The following is a 24,774-nucleotide window of genomic DNA, read 5'->3' as shown; positions in this document are numbered from 1 at the left end:
GAAGGGGGTGAGTGTGTGTATGCATGTGTGTATGCGTCTATGTGTGTATGTGTGTGTCTGTGTGTGTGTGTGTGTGTGTGTGTGTGTGTGTGTGTGTGTGTGTGTGTGTGTGTGTGTGTGGTGGTCAGGGTTAGGGTGGGGCATAGGCGGAGGGATAGGTTTTGTTTGCTTGTATGTGAGTGTATATATTTTAGAGTTAGGGTCAGGGGTAGATGTAGTGTTGTTAGTGTGTGCTTGTGTACATTTGTGTATCTGCGTGTGTCTTATATAGTGGCAGTGTTACATGAAGGCTTTTATTAAGTTAAGGTGTAGGGTTAGGGTTGGGAAAGGGACAGCAATAGTTTTAGGGTTAGCACCTGTTACTAAAGTGGTATAGGGGTGCAGCATATGCACATGCATACAGAAATACCTGTGGTTAGTGACAGTATAATAGTTTGAACTTACCAGCTATGTGACCTCAAGGACTCTTTCCATGCAGAAAGAGGCAATACATTGAGCTTTTGTGTTCGGTGCAGTGAGTTTGTGTGCCAAATATGTGAATTATTTTCACTGCCTGCATGGTAGGCTAGCACATTAGTGATACACCCCCCTGCTTCATACACTATCTGGTAGTTGATAGAATGTTAGCCCTTCCTTTTCACCACCCCTCCCTGTGGTCAAGATGGGGCCCTAACAGCAACATACGTTCATAGATGTTTACTAGGCTAACAACCACAAGGGCCTTTTTAAACCTAGCTATGCATATCAAATCTCTGACAAGTTCTGGTACCCTTGGTAAGTGTAAGCAGGGGCTTAGGAGGAGTAACATTTATAAGCAGGGGCCTGGGAGATTAACCATTTTCAGCCTTCCTGTGTCCATTAAAGACATAGGTGCCAAACCAGAGATGAGTTTCCTGTAACACATCCATTTGTGCAAGTTACACTTGAATTGGGTTAGAGAGGAACTTTGCTTGACATGGATGGGAGCCTGTTCCAGAGAAGGGGTAGTCTCTGGGATACATACCTGTCTATCCAGGAGGTCCTATTTATGTCACAGGCAAGGTTTAACTCCTTAGAATGGATAATTCTGGTGCTGTTTGTTGTGTGGATATGCAGAAGGTCCATCAGGATAAGGTCTGTCAATGCCTTGTATGCCAGTCATAGATCTCCTCTCAACAGCCTGTAGGAGACAGAATACAGAGATAGGGCCTTGAGGTGGTGTGCAAAGGACATATTACTTATGCCCTGTTTTCTTTTAGTGAGGAATCTCTGTGGATGTTAAAATTGTTGGATATGCCTGGCTAAATACATATCAAAGGGGCATGCTACTCAGTGACAGGCCTGATGAATGATGAATGCAGTAGAACAATGACTTCTTTGAACTGAGATGTCATACCTTTGCTTATAAGTTGTATAACATAGATTGATTTCCTCACTACTGTAGACATTTGATGGTCAAAAGATAGATTACTGTCTATGTGTCCCAAGGTCCCTGACTACTGCATCAACTTTTAGGGGCGTGTTGTCAATATGATAGTTACCAGGGATGGATAACTTCCCAAAGGATATTATTACACATTTCTTGGCATTTAGATTTAGTCCATGCCTCTGATCCCAGTTGTTTGTCTGTGTCAGCCATTCCTGCAGAACATTTGTGTCACTGGAGGATTCAATGACAGCTCCTAATTTGCAATCTTCTGTAAAGTTAGTCAGCCAGAGGCCATTGACATTGGCCTTGACTTCAGAGAGGTAAATCCCCAAAAGTAGCAGCCCCAGGACCAATCCCTAAGGAAATCCACTTGTGAATGACCTCTATGTAGAGGTGTACTCCCCAATTCTAACTTCATGGGTCCTGTCTGTGAACCAGCTGGCTATCCACTGGGTTATATAAGAGTCTGTACCTAACCACTTAAGTTTGTCAACAACATGTGTATAGTCTGTCGCATAAAGAACTTCATGAAAGCATGCCATTTCATAGAAGGCACAAATGGTACTGACTTTTACCTGAGGTGACACTGGGAAATAAATACACTGATTACATGTGTCAAGAGTATGTTGAGGAACTGCTGAAGTACCCCCAAGGCAGAAGCATGTGATATACCATGTGTTTCCAGCTTGTTCTGGAAGGTCCCTGAGATGGGATTATACATACCGTAGTATCCACAGGTATACCAAAACCATATAAAAAAACAAGCAGGACACTGGAACTAAGGCTAAAACCATTTGTGCGTGCTGTTTATTGAGCACTTTTGTCCCAAGTACACGAGACTTTGTCAGAATAAAACAAAGTAACTAGCAACCACATTAAATACTGAGTACAAGACAATCCGATTGGATAAACAATTAATCTATATTTAATTAATTTACAATTACAAAACAAAAAGCACTGCTAACTATTCTAACATAAAAATATAATAAAGCACCGAAATGACTAATACTATCATAAAAGCATACATGAATACTAAAAAGGACATTTAAATTTCTGAGGAAGCTTTTAATTTTAAAATGCTACTAATAGAATATTGATCATTCAACCCTGGGAAAACAATGGCATTAGTTCTAAGCTACCATCGTATTTCCTTCATTTCTAAAAATACATTCACAGAACTGTACCTCTGTCCAAGATTGACACGATCTATAATTGTGAATTTAAAAGAATGTTGTTCATATTTTTCAAGCTGTCTAATGAGAATTGTTATGATCTTTCTTTTTAATACTATAATAATGTTCGTACATCTCAGTTTTAAAACTCTTAGTTATCTTCCTCACAACGAATGTCAAACAATTTTGACATAAAGCTACATAGACCACATATTATGTATTACAACTGCACTTTTTCTTTACAGATTCACCTTCTCGGACATATTTGCACTGAGTACATTGTCCACATTTTGTAATTTTCCCATTAAAACACTCAGACCTGTTCCTCAAAACCATGTTTTTTATACAGGTGTCTTTTTTATAAGCAATCTTTGGGGTGTGTCCTGCAATTCTAATGTGGTCTGGATCCATGGTAAAAACACACCAATTTTTCTGAATAATAGCCCTAATGTCATTAAAATCACTGTCAAAAGTCAAAATACACGCCCTACCAAAATTCTGATTTTCATTATTTCCCTCTAAATTAAAGGGCACCACTGGAAAATAATTCAACGTACCCAATAAGGGAACAAGATGCCTATTAACCCTCTTATGAATAACCTCCTGAAAAATATTGTCTAAAAACGGTTTAGGGCATCCTTTCTTTTGAAATATAGCTTTTATAATCCTACATTGGTCCTGAAAATCTTTGTCATCTGACACCATCCTAGGTAGGTGGACACATTGACCTTTTAGTAATGATTTTTTCTGGTGACGAGGATGACAATTTGTATAATGCAACAAAGTGTTAGAGTATGTTGGCTTTCTATAAATTAATATTAGATTGAAATCTTCCTTTTTGCTTATTCTTAAAAATGCTCACATCTAAGTTGTTGACATAAAAATCAGAGGTAGTCATAGTAAACCTCAGGAATTTGGTAGTAGTATGGAGGTAGCTAAAGAACTCTTCTAAACTAGCTCTAGTGTCGGTCCAGAAAATATGTCATCCAAAAATCTTGCATAAAATGACCAGGAGTTTACATAATCAGTGTTGAAGACATAATTAAATTCCCAGTAGGCCAATACTATATTGCCAAAAATGAGGGCACACGCTGCCCCCATAGCTACTCTCTTACTTTGCCTAAGTAACTGATGTTCAAAAACTATGAAGTTGTTCTCCAAAACTACCTCTATTAATGTCCTGAGTGTTAACACTTTAATGTGGGTTAAGTTTGAATTTTTATAGTATTGGCCTACTGGGAACTTAATTATAATAATATTATAAACGACAAGAAACTATCTTAACTTGCAACATTTACTGTATATACGGTTGATAATCAATATCTTGTTATTGTATTAAAGCCGACAACCTGTAATGTTGTTTACTATTGCTGCAACTTTGTATCTCTATTTATCATGTACATGATGTGGAGCTTTTCCCCCTGGGCATCCGCTGAAAAAGGACCTGCATCCTGTCGGAATTTCCCGGTAAACAAATGTAAATAAAATAAATAAATAAATAAAATATTTGTAAAACTATTTGGTTCCGATATTGTGAGGTATGACAGAAAAAGTTCCATACCATCTATAGTAATAAAAATAAGACCGCTGCTCTAAAGTTCCTTCATCACCCTAGATAAAAGGTCCCGCAAGTCTTTCAAAAAAGAAGGATGTTGACATAATATATTCTTAGTGTAATAATTAATAAACTGAGCTACAAAATAAGTTTTTGAGGCCCTTGCATCCACAATCGGTCTGAAAGGGGGATCAAATAGATCCTTATGTATTTTCGGTATACCAAAAATAACAGGCGTTTTTGGATTTTTACTATTAGAAAATTATATTCATAAGGGGAAATTGATCATTAATAAGTAAGTCCATCAAAATTAAATCAATTTTATGATGTGCAATATTCATTAATACTGGACTCTTCATATGTGTCCATAAATAATAAAGTACACATTTTATTACTATAATCATTCTTATTCATCGCTGCTATCTCCCCTCCTTTATCTGGTTTCATGATCCGTAAGTTGACATTATTACAAATCTGTTTCAGTAATACAGTTTCATCCCTAGTCAAATTCCAAATTTTAGGACCTCATTTAGCATTAAGGAGCCTCCGAATTTCGGTCTCACATACCTTCTCAAAAACCGAGACCACTGGTAAAAGTGGAGGGTTAAATGAATTAGGTTTTTTACATCCAGGGTGATCAGTATTGTGACCATCAGAATTATTAAAATAAAAAGCCAAGTTAAATTTTCTAGAAAATAAGATTTATTAACACTTCATTGATTTTTGCCCTCCTAGCAGGGACAAAAGTAAAACCTTTTTCAAATAAATTGACACACACTTCAGAAATAGGTTCATCACTAAAATTATAAATCTTAAAGTCACCATCCTTGTTAACAATAATATTACACATGCTTTGGTTGTTTGCATAAATACCACCACAATTATTGTTTGCTAATTGTATTGATTGTAATAGGCATTGCTTTGTTCCCTCCCTCTCCCCCTCATACCACCTCTCTGGCCCTTTGAAAAAATCTGTTTGTTCAATGGCCTTTTGGCCTGAATGCCTAACCTCTGGTTCCTTAGTCTCTCTGACCTCCTCAGAGGGAGTTGTATTAAACGGTCAGCTGTTTCTGAGTACCTTGCATCATGATTTCCACTTCCATCATTGACAATGGACATTGATTCAGAACCTAAAACATTAGATTGTTGTCGACTAAGGGGGGTTTGGGGTAGGCAATCCCATTTTCATACTCTTTCTGGTCCCTAATTAACTTTTTAACTTTCTTATCTTTTAATTCCACAATCAAACAGTCAACCTTAGTAAATAAATTAAAATAAATGTCCTTTTTAGACTCAAATAACAGGTCCAAATGTAATGACCTCTCTAGTTTAGCAATAGTCTTGTTTAAAACAGTCATTTTCTTTTCATTGTCTCTTATAAGTACCTGTAATAGCTCACATCCTTGTTTATTAAAAAGCACCATCAACTTGTGATGTAATTCCATGTCTCTCTCCAGTCTGGATGGATATTTCCACATCTTCAGACCCCTAGGTATGTGTTCCACATGTATACACTCCTGTGAGTAACTGTTTTCCAGTTGAAGTTGCCTAAATTTTAAAATGGCATCTTCAAGTGCCTTTACTTGTTTATCTACTGTTCCCAGGCACTCCGTTTGAGTGAAAGCCTTGAAACACCAGCCTGCAGAGTCTTCCAACCATTCCTTAAGAGAGGGATTACCATTATACAATGTTTGACCCGCTATTGATCTATCGTGGTTGTCACTCATTGCATTACTGATCTCCAATTGGCTATTGGAACCAACATGCAGTCTTTGCGCCGGAGAAATGCCACTGGAGCTAAAATCCATATCTGAGCTTTAAAGTTGAGGATTTGAAACATTGCAACTATGTGGTTACCCAGGATCTTCAAGAGAAATCTTGATGAGTGGATGAGAAATTGAAAGTTCACCCTGGGGATTACTGCAGTGGCTCTACTTGATAGAGGCACCGGGAACTAACGTCGGGTGGCATGATGCCAGGGCACTTCTATGGGGTAGGCTTGTAAAGGCTCCAGGGCCATTAGCCTAGAACACACCTATGAACCTATGAAAGTCTGTAACCATTGTAATATTAGAGACTTGCTGTAGAAATTGCTCAACAAGTGCTGTTAAATTACCAATGGCCCTTTGTAGGTCAAGGAATGAAGCATTTAAATCACTGAGTGTAAAGTGGTTCACTCCCTAAGCTCCATTTCAGGGTCCTGTTTGTTTTTTATATGCTTTTGGTGTTTCTAGTGTCTTGGGTGTTTATCCAGAGGTATAGAAAGACCATGCATTCCCCCAGTTACCATCTGTGGGTCATACAAACTCAACAAAGCTCATATGATATTCTTGTCCATTCTAATCCTGTGCAATAAATCCTGCTTAGCAAAGTTGAAATAAGCAGTCCTTTATACATCTCCTTCCTCTAGGTCACTAAGTACCAATTCACTCACAATATTTTGGCACAACCAAACCATCAGACAATCAGAATAATAACACACACACATGAATTTAAAAATTGGTGTCAAAGAATATCTGCTTAGTAATTGTACGTCACTTTAAAATCACTGCTTGAACTTTCTTCTCCTAACTTTCTTAAATCTCAGTCTCCCTTACCTTTCTAACTACAACCTCATTACTACTCTTATCTTTACTTCCTCTAAATTGTTCTACTTCTGGCCATTATAACTCCTCTCTGGATCCTATTTTTTTTTCTCATTCTATTGCTACTACACTTCCTATCTCTATCACCTTATACCTTTTCTCTGAATCTTTTCAGATACTGTATTTCTCATCTCTGCTTCTTCTTTTTTCTTCTTGATATTTATTGTCTGTTTTCTTGTAAAGTTTATATACCTATTTTTAGCAAATGCTGTACATTGTTAATTAACAGCATTATTGCTTGGGAGTAAGTGTTTTCTATACTTACTTTTTATTGCTGTATTTTTTGTACAAATTGTTGATTGTTTATTATTGTAAAACTACTATGTACTAGAGTGGAGTGTTTCTCCCCGGGCTTCCGCTGAAAAAGGGCTGTAGCTCAGTCAGACATTCCTGGTTAAAAAATGTCAGATAAATAAATAAATAAATAATGCAGCTAGGAATGGGATATAGCTAAACTGGCAGCGAAATCTAGCATCTTTGTGGAGTGCGAAATTGGTAGAAACAGGTGTGAATTCTTGGTTTATAACCCATCTGCACAAGATGCACTTACATATCAAAAAGTGGCTATGAACACATTAAGGATAGAAGAGCACCTTATTTGCATAAGATAGCCTGAGATTTTTACACAGTCCTCATTTACATCTCATTATTCCCTGATTTGCATGAGGTTTTTTTTCAAACTGGTTCTAACGGTTGTGCCTAAGTGCAGCTATTGCCTCTGAAATGCACCTGTGCTGCACTTGTTTGCATCCTGTGCACACATAACTGCTGTGTTTATGTGTAATGACTATGAATATCACCCACTGTCTCATGTTATGAGTAGTGGATAGACAGCTGGCTAGTATGCATGTTCCATGAAATGTAATTAAGTTAGTAAGGTTCTTTTTGCAGTGCAAGGAGCAGCAAATCTACAGCATATTCAGGAAGATTACTGTTTAGGTCAGCCGCGGTGGTGCAGTGGTTAGCATTGCAACCTCACAGCAAGAGGCTCTACAGTTCGATCCTCGGCTGGGGTGCCTTCTGTGTAGAGTCTGCATGTCCTCCCTGTGGTCATGTGGGTTTCCTCCAGGTGCTCCGGTTTCCTTCCAAAGACATGCTGTAGGTGGATTGGATACTTGAAATTGGCCTTAGGCATGAGTGTGTGTGTGCCTTCCATGGAACGTTGGGTGCCGGGCTGGCAACTTGACACCGTAAATCTCCACTGCCAGTCATGAGCAGAGAGGTGATCCACTGTGGTGACCCCTAATCGGGAAAAGCCAGAAGAAGACAGACATTGTACTGAACTGTTTCTTAAATTCTCTTATCATCTTCCCAGGAAAGACCCAGTCCATTTCAAGGGAGGTCCAAGCACATCTGAAAACACTGTGTTCCTAATGCTATATATTTAAAAGTTGAACTATATATTATTAGTTATATAGGGTATCAGGCAAAGTTCAAAAAGGTAATACTCAGTGCATATATGTTTGACAGCAAATCAGTAGTGAACAAGTAATGTACAAAGTTATATTATGTTGTTGAGAAAGTTAGCGAATATGTGAGTGTGTGCATGTGTGTGTTTGTGTGTGTGTGTGTGTGTGTGTGTGTGTGTGTGTGTGTGTGTGTGTGTGTGTGTGTGTGTGTGTGTGTGTGTGTGTGTGTGTGTGTGTGTGTGTGTGTGTGTGTGTGTGTGTGTGTGTGTGTGTCTGTGTGCATTTGTTAACTAAAATCCTTTATCTACTGATATAGAATGGATGACATTGCTAGTTAAGCTACATCAGATTATCATTAAGTATGATGATTTTTAGTCTTGGCAAACCAAGTAGTAAATATTTATCAACAAAAAGAAAATAGTTAATGCAGAATATCCTTGTGGGATACCTACTCTAAGTTCATTCTTCTAGACTGTAAATATAAATTTAGATTCACTCAAGAGGCTATGAAACAATTTGCATGGTCCTTCTCCAAAGGCACATTTGTTTTTAACTTTTTCATTAAGAGTTTAGCCAGCTCAGACAGGATCCACAAAAAGGAGGGGGTATAGCCATACTATATTCCAACCAGCTAAATCTGCCCCCTCTGTCCATCTCACTCCCCAGCTTTCAGCCAGCAGAGCTACTAATAGTCAACTGTAAACTCAACAATTGCAAAAAAATTCTCAGTACTGCTATATATATTCCCCAGGTAATAGCATTCCCATTCAAGAACATTTTCTTTCCTGGATTACGCATCACATATCTTATGATGCAATAATTCTAGGGGATATCAACATCGACTGGCAAGCCCTGACCCCTGACTCCCCTACCTCAAGTATAAATCTTTATGGCCTCACATAACTAATTCCAACCCCAACTTACTACAGCATACCAACTAATTCCAGCACTATCCTAGACTGGATCCTTGTTTCCAATCCTAACTTCTACCACAACCCCAAAACACTTATAGATTCTATATGGGACCACCTTCCCACAAGCATACAAAGGTACTCCCCTCATCAAATTAGGCAACATAAATACAGCAGTATTGTAGCCTTGCTAACTCTAACCCTGATGAGTTCAACAATGTACTTTCCTTCATAAACTGATCCCTTCTCTATAACCTACCACTTGAGGTAGCTGTTCTAAAATGTAACTCCATTTTTCTAAACTTTCTCAACTCTCTTGCTCCCCTTAGGAAAATTAGAGTGAAATCTCTCTTTGGTCCTTGGCTTTCTCAGTCCACTCACTCCCTATTGCAGAAGAGGGATATTGCATGGAAAAACTGACTAAAGACTAAATCCCCCTCTCACCAGCAAACCTATAAAGAACTCCGCAACCTCACAAAAAAAAAAAAAGTCAATAATGATGAAAAAAAAATTCCTACCTAAAGCCTCAAACAAACCATCACAACAATCCTAAAAAAATTTGGAACACCATTAATAAGATTCTTCACCCTGGCAGTCACAGTATAGCCAACCCCTGCACAAGCAATTATCCACTAGAAACAGCCACTACAATCAACTCTTATTAGAACAACTCCATTAAAAAGCTAACCAAGAATAGTCTTGCTTCCAGTCCCACTATTCATTTCTCTTCTTCTAATCATAAACCTGTCTTCTCACTCAAATCTGTCCCTACCGCCTATATTGAATCACTACTAATTAAACTGAAGCCCTGTTCTCCTTCTGCTGACAATCTACCACCAGTCTTCTTCAAATTAGCCGCTAGCTCTATTGCCTACCCATCTCTATTCTTATCAACAGATCTGTCCAAGAATCTACAGTCCCCTCTATCTGGAAACAATTCTACATTATACCTGTTCACAGAGGACAATCCACTGACCTCTCAAACTACAGGCCCTTAGCAATCTTGTCCCCCCTCTCTAAAATACTTAAAGATGTGTATACAAACAGCTCCTTGATTATCTTCTACAAGACAATCTACTCTCTCCTACCCAACATGGCTTCCACCCTAACCATGGTACTACTTCTGCTCTAATCTCCTTCACTCATACTATCTCTCAAGCCAGATACAGCAATAAACTAGTATCCTGCTTATTTGTATACCTCTTCGAAGCCTTTGACACTGTCTCCCACTCCAAGCTTCTTACTAAAATGTCTGATCTTGGTCTCTCCAATCCTACAACTAAATGGTTTTTAAGCTATCTTTCCAACAGACAGCGGTCCATCAAGTGGTTCTCTTTCTTTTAACACTTCCTTCCCATTAATGCTGGCATACCTCAAGGTTCCATTCTCAGACCACTTGTATTTAACATCTTCACCAACTGTCTCCATACTGTCTGTTCTCAGTCCTCCCTCATACAATATGTGGATGACTTCCACTATCATCTACACCTCTGACAATCCCTCACACCTCCTCACTATAACTCAAAACTCTTTCAACTCTTTAGAAAGGTGGCTAACTAACAATCAACTCACACTCAATCCCAAGAAAAGTAAACTTCTCTTATTTATCCCAAAATCCCTCATTCATTTTAAATCTTGATTCACTATCTCATCTCTTGTAAACACTGTAATAAACATCGAATCACAAACCAAGCTCCTGGATGTTATCATAGATGATTAACTAAAATTTGACCTGAATGTCCAAAATTGCATTAAAAAAACATCAAAAACTAGGCTTACTCTAGAGAAACAAATATTCCTCAGTAAGGATTCTAGACTTTCTCTTGCCTATGCTTATCTTCTTCCCAGTCTACTGTATGCCTCTCTTATCCTAACCAACCTATAATCCTCTCTGTAAACTTGAACTATATTACAATAAAATTGCTAGGTTTACTGCTAACCAACCCTACAATTCACACTGGCTTGAAATCCCACACCAGCTCCTCCTAGCTCAACTGCTCCTTACTCACTCCATTATTAACAAACATGCCTCCAGCCCCGCCATCTCATCCCTCATCTCATTCTATACTCCTAATCACTATCTCTCTGGAGCTCTGACCAGTTTATCCTGGAAATCCTCAAGCCCAAAAGAATAATCGGCCAAAACCTGTACAGCTACTCCATTGCAAGGCTTGGAACAAACTACCTCTTTCCATCAGAACTATAACCAACACCCTCAACTTCAAAAGGTATTAAAAGAGTCTCTACAAAACTCATGGCTCTGCTCCTGCCAAACCCCAACACTTGTCCCACTCTTCTCACTTGCTCTGATTATTTCACCTTCCAGTCTCCCCCATCTTAGTCCTTTATTTTTATTCTTGATGCTGTGTTTTACTCTGCCCCCACTCCTCCTTCTTGCTTCTATCTCTTCCACTTCTTCCCCCTGTATATGATCCTATTTAGGTATGGTTCTATTCCCCTGTCCTCTTCTTATCTACATGCCCATCTGCCCTATGTGACTTATCTGTGTCTTCTTCCTTCACAGTGTCATTGGCAAGTACTCTATCTACTCTTTTTTAGGCTTTCTATTGCTCCTTGTACCTACCTCTTCTGCCCTTTCTCAGCAGTAATCTATTTCATATTTTCTTTTGCATCAGGGCTTGCAGACTGTTTTATTTCTGCTTGTACACCTATTAATTATGTACTGTATATTGAGATTTTAATGTATCTATAGTTACTCCTGTATTTTATGCCATGTTACTGAAGTTTTCTGTACTTTGTGTTACTTCTGAATAATATTTGTTCTGTATGTATCTAGCTATATATATATATATATATATATATATATATATATATATATATACATATACACACACATATATATATATATATATATATATACATATATATATATATATATATATATATATACATATATATATATATATATATATATATATATATATATATATATATATATATATATATATATATATATATATATATATATATATATATATATATGAATATTTATATGTATGTATGTGTTTATATATATATATATATATATATATATATATATATATATATATATATATATATTTATATGTGTGTGTGTGTGTGTGTGAGTGTGTGTGCGTGTGTGTGTTTGTGTATGTGTGTATATATATATATATATATATATATATGTATATATATATATATATATATATATATATATATATATATATATATCTTGAGAGTAAGGCATTAGATGGAATTATTTAGAAAGATTGATATTTACAATTGGAGACTAGACTGTGCCACCATCAAACTGTATTGGTAAAATTGTAGTTAAAAAACAGTGATTGACTAAGGTAATATAGCACAAGAACATATTAACAAAGTATGCAGATAAACATAATATGTATGAGAATAAAGGGATTATTAATGAGTGTTCATATAAGCTGTAGAAAGTATTATACTGTAATTTTGAAGTTCAGTGTTTCCATGACCCTAGGTTAGAACAGGGAGAATTTAGGTAGGATGACATATTGTGAAAGCATCTGTAGACACTGAATAATGTCTACTAATTTATTTTTCTCTCCATAGAAGAAAAAAAACATTGTTTATCAAAGCAAAGAGCTCATGGCTGCCTATCACAGATAAAGCCATCTTATCAATAAATACCCTAATTTTTAAATTAGTGCACTTAGAATAGTGCCATCACTAGCAAGTAAACATAACAGTAACCTATCGTTACACAGTTAGCTCTTCTAAGTAGGGAGCCCTTGTTGTGAATTTACATCTTTTTAGGAAGAAGCAACTTTTGAAGGTCACTTCTATACAGTGGAGTAACCTACCAGTGTACATCAGAAATGCATGTTCTTTTCTTACCTTTCAGACAGAAACAATGGATTACCTGACTGATTCCTACTATGCTGTATTACCATGCCAATGACTAATCTCAATGGCCATGTAATGCAATGTACAGTGTCATTGTACACATAATTAAATTGTGTAGCGTGAACAGCTGCAGGCTATATGTACTGTTTTGTCTATGCCTTAACCATGTTTGTAATATTCGACAAATCTTAATATTACTGCAGCACAGCATATACTCTTATAGCTTCTTACAAGAGTATAGTCATCAGCAAAGCAGAGCTCCTTTGGATATAGTAAATTTTATATTTATTCAGCTTTATGGAGACTTCAGTATTTTTAAAGTCTAATTTCTGAAGTCCTTGTACAGATTTATACCTAAAGTAATGCAGCAAGATAGTATCTACAAGGTGGCATGATTAGTTAAGTAAGCATAATAAAATGGCCAGCATGGCGATGTCTAGAGCAGGAATTACTGAAGAACATTTGAAAAAAGTTATAAAAATGTGTGAAATAGTTTCCATATTTACATTAATAATGCAAACATTTAGAGTGATGCTAACATTTTGAGGGTAGCATATGAAAGCAGTGGGTGTTAGTAAAAATTATATTAAAACACAGTGGGCAATATGAAGGTGTACTGAGATATAAATGCTTTAGGACTATTAGGTTTATTTTTATAAATGCATTAACTTTGCAAAAGCTGTGTGACCTACAGTTGAATAAATGGTACCATCTTATACAAAACATAAAAGTACACAATGTTTTCACTGATACTTGCCATCTAACATGCATTGCAGTGAAATGTAATACTGTTTTGAAATAGTCTAAAAATGTTTTATATCACAGAACAGCAGTGTGCTGCCCCCTCTTGTCATACATCATTGGAAAGCCCTCAAAGAGTTGAACAGTTCCCCCACTGATATCTTGGTTCTATCTTGCACACTTACAGAAATATAACCCTAGGTTTGACTATAATGCTAGCAATTTTTGTCAAATAAAATACTATTTTTCTTTCATAAATTTGCAATATAAAATCCAAAGAGAATTAATATTTACTTTTTTGTAATTTGCATCATTTATCTGATATTATGAATCTTAAAAAGTGTGTTTTCAGGGGTGGATTTAGGAGAAAGGTTCACAGGATGTAAATGGCTTTCTGGCTTAGATGACATCCAGAATAATGGGGATTAATTAGCCTCCTGGCTGTCAAGGGTCTGCAGGCCAGTTTACTTCACAGATTAACAAACAAACAAAGTTAACAGCTGTAGTACTGTTATTAGAAACTCTTGTTATTCAACGATAATCCAAAAATGGGGGGAACAATTTCCCAAACCAAAACTAATAACTAAAACAAGGGCAACACAATGGAACCACAACCAGGAAAAGCAGTTTATTCATCACAAGGGCCATTGAACAAAACTCACAAAAAGTACATCAACGCATACATAACACACCTCGTTTTCGTCCCTAAGGACTTCATCAGATGTAGCACATTTACAAACAATACTGGAACTTTTATACGTAATGTTAATCTAAACAGCCTATCAAAACCTGTCATTAATAAAACCATTATTTAACCATTTTAAAGAAGCTTTGTTAACATATAAAATTAATTATTAAAATATTTCTGGCCCCTTAAAAGGCTTTAAAAATTTCACATTGTATAAAGTTTGAACTAAAGTATAATATAAATATTCAAAATAGGAGTATAGTGAAAATCGGTTTAAACAAAATATATTAAAAACATCTCAAAGTATAACCTAACCATGTAAAAGGCTAGTTTATATTCCCATCTAGTGGGTAATTCTAAAATTGCAACCTAAAATATTGTAAAATTCCTATCTATGCACACTTAATCACAAACACACAGTACAATAAAATGTCATATATATATATATATATATATATATATATATATATATATATATTTATATATATATATATATATATATATATATATATATATATACGATATATAAAATATAAAAATATATATAAAATTGTATATAAAATATATGTATCTCGAACTATAGAATACAAAGTATATATTATTAATTCTTACAACTTAGCAGCTCTCAATTTTACAATATTTTAGGTTGCAATTTCCCTTTACGGCACTGTTGTGCGATCTCAGAGTTGGTATATTTAAAGAGTGGGGGTGTGGGGGGTGCAGGGGGGCTTGTCCCCCTGCTTTAACCCGTTAGGTTACTTATTTTTTTTTTTAACTGTTTGTTTTAACTGTTTTAACTGTTTTATAACTTCGGCCATATGGTGTTGATCATATGGTATTCAAAGTTATAAACCTTCGTTCATATAATATAGACCTGAATAAACTGCTTTTCCTGGTTGTGATTCCATCATGTTTCCCTTGCTTTAGTTAGCAGTTAGTAGTTAAATGTTTATAAATGCTACAAAAGACAGTTGCGTTTGAAACAGTGAATGTTACTCTTACTACACTTTAAAAAAAATAATTAGTTCATCATGGTACTATTGTTCTGTTTAAATGTTCCAGGGTTAAGTAATCTGTATGACCTCAGCTTCAGAGTTAAAGTCACTGATATTCACCCTGCAACATACTGAAGGAATTATTATATCATTAACTTTCATCATCCATTTATTATCTTTTTTAAAAACCTAGAAAACCAGATACACAGAAATTTTCAGGAGAGGGGGGATCCGCTCACTTTACCCCTAAGTTTGTTTATTGCTCTGTCTGTTAGATAACATATTTATGGCCACATATGGTGTTGGCTATAAGTTAGTAATTAAGTGTATCCTATACTTCTGGTGTGAATTCATTCGATCCAGACTAGTATATTGTGTAACTAACTCTGACCGGCTGATTTGAAAAGGCCAGAACTCCTTGTCACTGATGTAAAAGGGCACATCTGCCTAGTGGATCTTGTCCATTTAACAAATAAATTAAAACAAAAATAAATCAGCAAATGTAAAAAGTTGCATTTCTTTATTAACTGGTAACAAGCTTCTTGCATCCAGCTTGAATTACTTTACATTTAGCGGTCATCATCATCATCATCATCTTCTTTCGGCTGTTCCCGTTAGGGGTCGCCAGAGCGGATCATCTGTTTCCATTTCTTTTTGTCCCCTGCATCTTGCTCTGTCACACCAACCACCTGCATGTCCTCCCTCACCACATCCATAAACCTTATCTTAGGCCTTCCTCTTTTCCTTTTACCTGGCAGCTCCATCCTTAGCATCATTTTCCCAATATACCCAGCATCCCTCCTCAGCACTTGTCCAAACCAATGCAATCTCGCCTCTCTTGCTTTGTCTCCAAACTGTCCAACCTGAGCTGACCCTCTAATATACTGATTCCTAATCCTGTCCATCCTAGTCACACCCAGTGGAAATCTTAACATCTTTAACTCTGCTACATTCAGCTCTGACTCCTGCCTTTTCGTCAATGCTACCGTCTCCAACCCATATAACATAGCTGGTCTCACTACCCTCTTGTAGACCTTCCCTTTCACTCTTATTTGTACCCGTCTGTCACAAATCACTCCTGACACTCTTCTCCACCCATTCCACCCTGCCTGTACTCTCTTCTTCACCTCTCTTCCACACTCACCATTACTCTGAACTGTTGATCCCAAGTACTTAAACTCATCCACCTTTACCAACTCTACTCCCTGCATCCTCACCATTCCTCTACCTTCCCTCTCATTTACACACATATATTATGTTTTAGCCCTGCTGACCTTCATTCCTCTCCTCTCTAAAGCATATCTCCACCTCTCCAGGGTCTCCTCAACCTTGTCCCTACTCTCACTAAATATCACAATGTCATCTGCAAACTTCATAGTCCATGGGGCCTCCTGTCTAATCTCATCTGTCAACCTGTCCATCAACACTGCAAATAAGAAAGGGCTCAGAGCTGATCTTTGATGTAATCCCACCTCCACCTTAAACGTATCTGTCACTCCCACTGCAGTCCTCACCAATGTCACACTACCCTTGTACATATCTTGTACCACTCTTACATACTTCTCTGTCACTCCCAACTTCCTCATACAATACCACCACTCCTCTCTAGGCACCCTGTCATATGCTTTCTCTAAGTCCACAAAGACACAATGCAACTCCTTCTGACCTTCTCTGTATTTCTCTAACAACACTCTCAGAGCAAATATTGCATCTGTAGTGCTCTTTCCTGGCATGAAACCATACTGCTGATCACTAATCATCACCTCCCTTCTTAACCTAGCTTCCACTACTCTTTCCCATAACTTCAAGCTGTGACTGATCAATTTTATCCCTTTGTAGTTACTGCAGCTCCGCACATCATCCTTATTCTTAAAGACAGGTAGCAAAACACTTTTTCTCCACTCCTCAGGCATCCTCTGACTTTCCAAAATTTCATTAAACAATCTGGTTAAAAATTCCACTGCCATTTCTCCTAAGCACCTCCATGCTTCCACTGGTATGTCATCTGGGCCAGCAGCCTTTCCATTCTTCATCCTCTTCATAGCTGTCCTTACTTCCTCCTTGCTAATCTGCTTCACTTCCTGATTCACTATCCAACCTTCTCTGTCTCTCATTCTCTTCATTCATCAGCCCCTCAAAGTACTCTTTTCATCTACTCAACACACTCTCCTCGCTTGTGAGTACGTTTCCCTCACTGTCCTTTATCACCCTTACCTGCTGCACATCTTTCCCAGCTCTGTCCCTCTGTCTAGCCAATCGGTACAGGTCCATTTTTCCCTCTTTAGTGTCCAATCTCTCATACAACTTTCTATATGCCTTATCCTTAGCCTTCGCCACCTCTCTCTTTGCCATGCGCCTCATCTCCTTATACTCATGTCTACTTTCTTCATCTCTTTGACAATCCCACTTCTTCTTCGCCAGCCTCTTCCTCTGTATACTCTCCTGTACTTCCTCATTCCACCACCATGTCTCCTTGTCCTCCTTCCTCTGTCCAGATGTCACACCAAGCACCTTCCTAGCAGTCTCCCGTACTAGCTCTGCTGTATACGTTTAGCAGGTACTTAGTTATATTAAGTCAGAACAGTACTTGTCCTATATGCAAAAGCTGTTAGAATGTTGATGCACCCAATGGATGTATTCAAAAGTAAGCTTATTACTGAATATTATTCTTAAATCCTTCAAATATGCTGCTTTTTGACAAATATTATAGTGCATTCTACAGGTAAACTACAGTAATGAAAAGTAATACCTACTGTGCTCTGTGACCATCTTGCCACTTTCTGTAAAAGATCTGGTGTCTAGGCAAGGTTTTGAGGAGATGCAAAGGCTTCTAAAGTCATCTGACAATATTTTTAAAAAAAATCATGTGGCAATCTTTTTTAAACACCTTTATTAAAATATAACTTAAAATATAGGTACTCATACACTACTTAACAATGTAGACTATGTGTGCTGGAATTCATGCATTAGTCTGTATGACTGGATGAAGTGGTGTTGTATATGGTATGCATTCAGCAAGGTCTTTTCTGAACTGTATTGCTAAAGTAGACAGTGGCACACACACAATGAGAAAATGGCAACTCCCTCCAAAGACATGTTACTAGTATATTTTATAAAATGAAGAGGCAGTTTAAAAATAATTTGTACATACATTTTTAAATATTGATACTATATACAATAGCTATACAATATGTGTCACATGGCATGCATATATGCAAAAGCAGAGAAGCATTTTTTTGGAACAGATGAATTCAAAGTGTATACAACATGTGTACACACTATTTACAATCATTATAATGTACTATTTCTTGGCTAGTCTTTCATACTGTGTTGCATTACCATTCCAGGACACTTTTCATAGTTATTTTTGCAATTTGTGTATAAAGACTTATATCTCTAACATGGTTAAATATTTAAATAAATGAAATATTGCTAACACAATTATCTTTAAAGGACCATTAGACTGGGCACTTATTGGACTGGGCACTTATCCACAAACACAAAGAAGTAGCTGCATCTTAATGTTAATAAATAATAAATTTTATGTCATTGTACACTGCAACATACAAACTAATAATAATAACACACTTTTTTACAGAAACACACACTCTTTTAAGGCTGCAGTCACATCAACATTTATTTATTTATTGACATTTGTTTACCAGGCAGGTCCACGGGGTCAGAATAAGTCCATTTTCAGTGGAGGCCTGGGGAGAAAAGCTTCAAGGTTACAATAACACTTACATGACATTTCAAATAAGTTTCAAACAATTTAAAGAAAACAAATTCCAAAGAGTTTCATAAAGAAATCATCAGCTTCATGTTACAAGGACACTTTCACATGGCTTTAAATAAGTTCAAGTCAAATACAAAAAAAATAAAAAGAGTTACATAAAGAAATCATAAGTAATTTGTATGTTGTAAATAAGTAATTCCCAATGCTTAAAGAAAAAAATAAAAGATAGATATAGTACAGAAGATCACAACAAGGCTTAAAAGTAGAGAGGATGAGGTGAGTATTGAAGGGTTTATTATAGATTATCAAGAGAAACAGTAATTAGACCAAGGAACTAGAATAGGTGCAAGTTTAGGATTGAATGGCAGAAATCAAGTAATGGCAGAGGGGCATTTGAACAGTTACATGTCCAATTGTAGAGGAGCTGATTATGCAGTGCAGTTTTGAAGTTAGAGGGGCTTTGTTCAATGTGGATACATGATGGTAAGTTATTCCATATTCTGGTTAATGATCCAAGAGTATAATAATTTGCCTACCTGTAAATTGGGTTTGTGGAATTGGAACAAGTGTTGGTGTTCCCATTGTAGTGGTCTAGAAGGGTTGTAAAGGGCAAGTAAGGAGATGAGAGCAGGGCAGTCTTGTGGCTTGTGAATAAATATGTGTGTAGTAGTCAGCTGAATGAGTAAAAGGTAATGGGGGAATTCTAGCCATTGTATTTCCTTAGGGCGATACAGTGATGGGTAGAATGGTGACTACTTGTTGTAGCAAGATTCCAGTTTTGCTTTTAAGGAAGACTTTAAGGGGGTAACAAGTAAAAGAGTGCTAATGCTTGTTTAGCTGGTAAGGAGTGGAACTTGTTGTGTCTGTATAGTAAACCTAGTTTTTTGTGTGTTTTATTAATATTACTTTGGATGTGCAGATCAAATTTAAGGTTTTCATTGATTATAACCCCTGACAAATTGGTATGTTACTACCTCAATTTTGGTAGAGTTAAGTGAGAATTTATTAAAGTCAGCTTTGTTGATAGCTGTACTTCTTTTGGGGGTAAAGAGCATGAGGTTGTTTTTTGCATTTAAATAAAGGTGGTTATTGTGAAGCCAAGATTCCACAGAAATATTGCTTGGGTATTTTGTTGTAATCTATCAATGTTGGGACCAGAACAGACTATGGTCATGTCATCTGTTTACTAGATCAGTGAGCCATATGGAATAGCTTGGTGTAGATTGTTTCTAAATATGTTAAACAGAAGATGGCCTAAAACCGAGCCTTCTGGAATACCTGTTGGGTTATGGAGATGGGGGGAAATAGAATTTTGCCATTTAACAGCATGTTCTCTATTAGAGAGACAGCTTTTGAACTATTTAAGTGACTGTGTGGATAATCCTATACTGGAGGAGTGGGAAAGGAGGATGGAGTGAGAGATGGTGTCGAATGCTTTTGACAGGTCCAGAAAGAAGGCTGATACAGTGTTCCCTGAGTCTCAGGCTTTGTTGACTATATCTAAGAAGGATATTAGAGTGGTAGATGTGCTGTGACCAAGGCAGAATCTTTGCTGGGTTGGGGAGAGGATTTTGTTGTTTAGAAGGTATTAAATAAGTTGGTTTTCTCCACATTTTTCTAGGATTTTAGAGATGGAGAAAGCATAGCAAAAGGTTGGAAATGACAGATATCGATGGATGGGCAGCCTTTATGAAGAGGCAAGATGATTGCTTTTTTCCAGAGGCAAGGGATGTAGGATTCTTGAATAGACCTGTTAATAGGAATACTTATAGGGTAGGGTACTGCATCAGCAGCAATCTTAAGAAATTTGGCAGGAACTCTTTTGGATGAATTAGAACAAGTAGAGATGGGGCGAGATTAAATTCTAGTTGGGGGAGTTGTTGTCTGCAGTTTTGATGGGGAGGGGTGTTAGAACTTGGGAGATTGCATTGTAGGGGTGACGAGAGGAGGGTGTAGGTAGAAGAAAAGGAAGCAGTAACATTAGCTAGTACCTACCTATGAACCTATGAACCCATGAATAGTAGCAGTGGGTGATTGAGGTTCTATGACTGAACCTTTTGTGAATATACATAGAGCAAACAATTTAAGAGACACAGCTAAAAATACATCATTATTGATCTGATGCATTTTATTAATAAAATCAAAAATATACAAATTGGTGAGCAATAACTTTTAGCAATAGAAGTGCAATTCTATTATACCATAATAACACACTTTTTATGGAATGAATAACTTGCTAATGTGTTATTTGAAATTGGTGATCAAAATTTGTAAAAAAAATCATATAAATTGTGATTGCTTAGACATGGTACAATCAAATAATGTTTTTTTGTTTAGCAACAAGTACTCTTCTGTAAAAAGAAGTGGGGAACTCAGAGACAAATAGAACAGTGCATTAGGCAAAATAGTGTGGTAGGCAATGGTGTGCAGGGCGAGTGTGATTCAGAGGCACATGTGTGATCCCTCTAGTGGGGGAAGTAATGTGTTATGTACTGCCTGCAAATAACCTCCTAATGATGTGTAATCAATGTCAACATGCTAATAACAGCTACAACGTATGCAAATGATGAACTCATACATGGCAGCATGATTCAGAAAAATACAAACATTTGCACACTATACCATGGTGATCAGCTTATCTCTACACCATCATTTCTCAGTGAACAGGTCTTTCGCTTAGACCAGTAAAATGCTTTAATACTAGAATGCTAAGAGGAGTTTTTACTTTAACCAGTCAGCATGTATCTTGCATTGCTGCCCTCCACATCACAATGGCTGGCACACATACTTCTCAAGTGTACCTCATTATGAGGAACGTACCTTATTTGGGATCTTAAAAAGTTCATGTTCCTCAAAGTTCCACATTGAAAGGGTCTGTAACACATTCAGTGTTAGGAATTTTTTTAAGTGAAATCCATGGTAAATAGAAATAAAGCATATTAATTCACTAAAAGATATTTATAAGTAAAACCAGCATATTTTAACTATCCTATGAGCTTCCTAGCTGAAGTTGTTAGTAAGCCATTAGTACATGTTCCACATGTTGCCCATTTGTTCCACATTATGAAGGCTACTGTTCCTCATTTTGGAGATGAAAGCTTGAGAGCTATCACTTCTTTGACTGGGACTTAGCCGACTGGTATTGTGTGGACAGAGATATCATACAGGAATTAGTTGGCTTGTGCTGCCCTCGTGTGGTATCAAGTGGGATATATAAAACATGCATGTCCCAGTGGACACAGAGGTTTCTGCAGCATTAATCCATTTCATCCTGAGCTGCAGGTGGATAATGAACTCCTTTCTTTCCTGAGATCTTCTAAGCCCAGAAATGACTTGCTTTTTGAGAGCTTTCCTCCAAAATCGTCTGCTGAAAACACCCTTCATAAGACTTATAATATCGGGTAAATGGTGTGAGTTACAAAAATTGTAAAATGTTATAGCTATTTGGCAGACAATGGGCTATACAGAGTGGTCGTATCAAAGGTCTGTTTGTAGATGCTGACTTTATATTGTAGATTTATGAAGGAAAAATGTATTTTGTTTACCAAGAAAATACTAGTGATATACAAAGGGTATATTTTTATAAGTGCATAAGTTAGATCCATGATATTGGTGGGGAAATTGTTCACCGGTTCAAGAACCTTCCAATGATGTATGATAAATGGAGATAGCACACTGCTATTTTGTGATATTGATAAATATGTGCAAATTATGCATATAATTTCACAATATTTCAATAAAATGTTAATTTACAAAACAATATATGTTAGATGGCATGTTGTCAAGCACTTGTGTACCTTAATGTCTTATAAGAGATGGCATCATTTGTTCATCTATAGGTCACACAGGTTTTATTACATTAATGCAGTTATGAAAATATAAATAATAGTCATAACTGCTTTATCCAAAGAGCATTTATATTTCAGAATGTGGGTCTGTTTTAGATTATAGAATAGTTAAAAGTTTGAACACCATATGGTCGACACCATATGTTCGAACTCATAAATATTCGAAAATCAAAAAAAAAATCAACAACAAAAAAACCTAACTGAAAGGTTAAGCAGGGGGGCAAGACCCCCTGCACCCCCACAGGGTGGCTGAGCTCCCCACAGCCCCAGCTCTTTAAATATACCATCTCTGAAATCTCACTACAGTGCAGACAATGGAAAATGTCCATTTCTGCACTCTACGGAGATCTCCATTGAAACGTTTGAACATTTACATGTTCGATCATATGGTGTCGACCATATGACATTCAAACATGTAAATATTCGATAACATAATATAGACCCCAGAAATTCTCCACATTACCCACCATGTTTTAATGTTATTTTTTTACTAAAATCAACTGCTTAAAAACATCACCTCCAACAAGACAGTACCACACTCTAGTTTTGCATTATTAATGTAAACATGGAAATACCCCATTTTTATCACTTTTTGCAAGCACTCGTTAATAACTCCAGCTCTGCATAGCACTTGCCAACCATTTGACTGGCGTGCTTCGCAAATCATGTCAACTTGTAGATGGCCACCTTGCTGCCGCAGTTTTATGTATGTACCTTTACCAGGATGTAAGCAAGTAGACTTTAAAAAACAGTGAAAATATACTCATTTCAGGATAACAGAGATGTCTCCTGTAAAGATGATTACACTCTTAAAGGACACACAGGAGCTCTGCTTTCCTATCGACTGTACTCTTGTAGGAAGCAATGAGTTACTCATTTTTGATACAGGGACCTTTCAGCATCCAACTGATGACATCATAAGAGTTTTGCAAACCTCAGAATCATGCATCTTAAACCAGTTCCTTGATGTGATGCTGATTCATATGGGGGAGCATATGTTGTCCTTATGGACAGCAGAGTTAAGAATCACTGATATGTGAGCATCCAGTGACATAGTTTATTTCCCTGGGGGTCATTAACTGCACTGACGTTGCTGCCAAGACCATGCTGTCTTCACATGGTGTCTGGTATATCAACTGGAAGAGTTTCCACTTCACAAGCTGCCCAGTTGTGTGCAATGCACAGTGTTTTATATACAACATGACTGTATTCCTTCCAAGCAGTTTACATGATTCCCACATATGGCACATGTTTACCTTATACTAGCATTATGAGAGGGTCCCCTAGCTAGTTACATATTGCCAATACTGGTCACATGAATTTATGTGGCATGCCACTCATAATGTAATTTGCTGTTGTGTGTTTAAACTGACGGTACGTAAACCTTGAAGCCATAGCTGATCGCTCCCATCCAGAGTCCCTAGATAAAAGCTAAGATGGCATGCGACAACACACTGGTGCAGGCATGGAACATTAAAGAGTATATCTTTGAAGTCTTTGTTGGTGTTGTGATACTGCTGCCTGTTTACATCTGTCAGTGTGTGCTCCACAGAATTGCCGTAGTATATTTGTAATGCATGTCATGCTACATGGTGCTATGAAAACAGCTGCATGTGTGCCACAGCACTAGCTGGCATACCTGTGCAGACAGCAGAGGCAAGCTCAATATGCCGTCACACTGATAAAGAGGCGCTGTCTGTTTCACAGTGATGAGTCATGAGAAAATAAACACAGAACAAAAGTGATGCATGCATTTGCATAACCAGGTTATGCTGTACAGTATAGAATCTAGAGCTTATCTA

Source organism: Protopterus annectens, chromosome 1.part0, assembly GCF_019279795.1.
Source record: "Protopterus annectens isolate FY-2018-M chromosome 1.part0, PAN1.0, whole genome shotgun sequence".
NCBI lineage: Eukaryota > Metazoa > Chordata > Ceratodontiformes > Protopteridae > Protopterus > Protopterus annectens.
The sequence above is the reverse complement of the archived record's forward strand: the minus strand, read 5'-3'. Positions refer to the sequence as shown.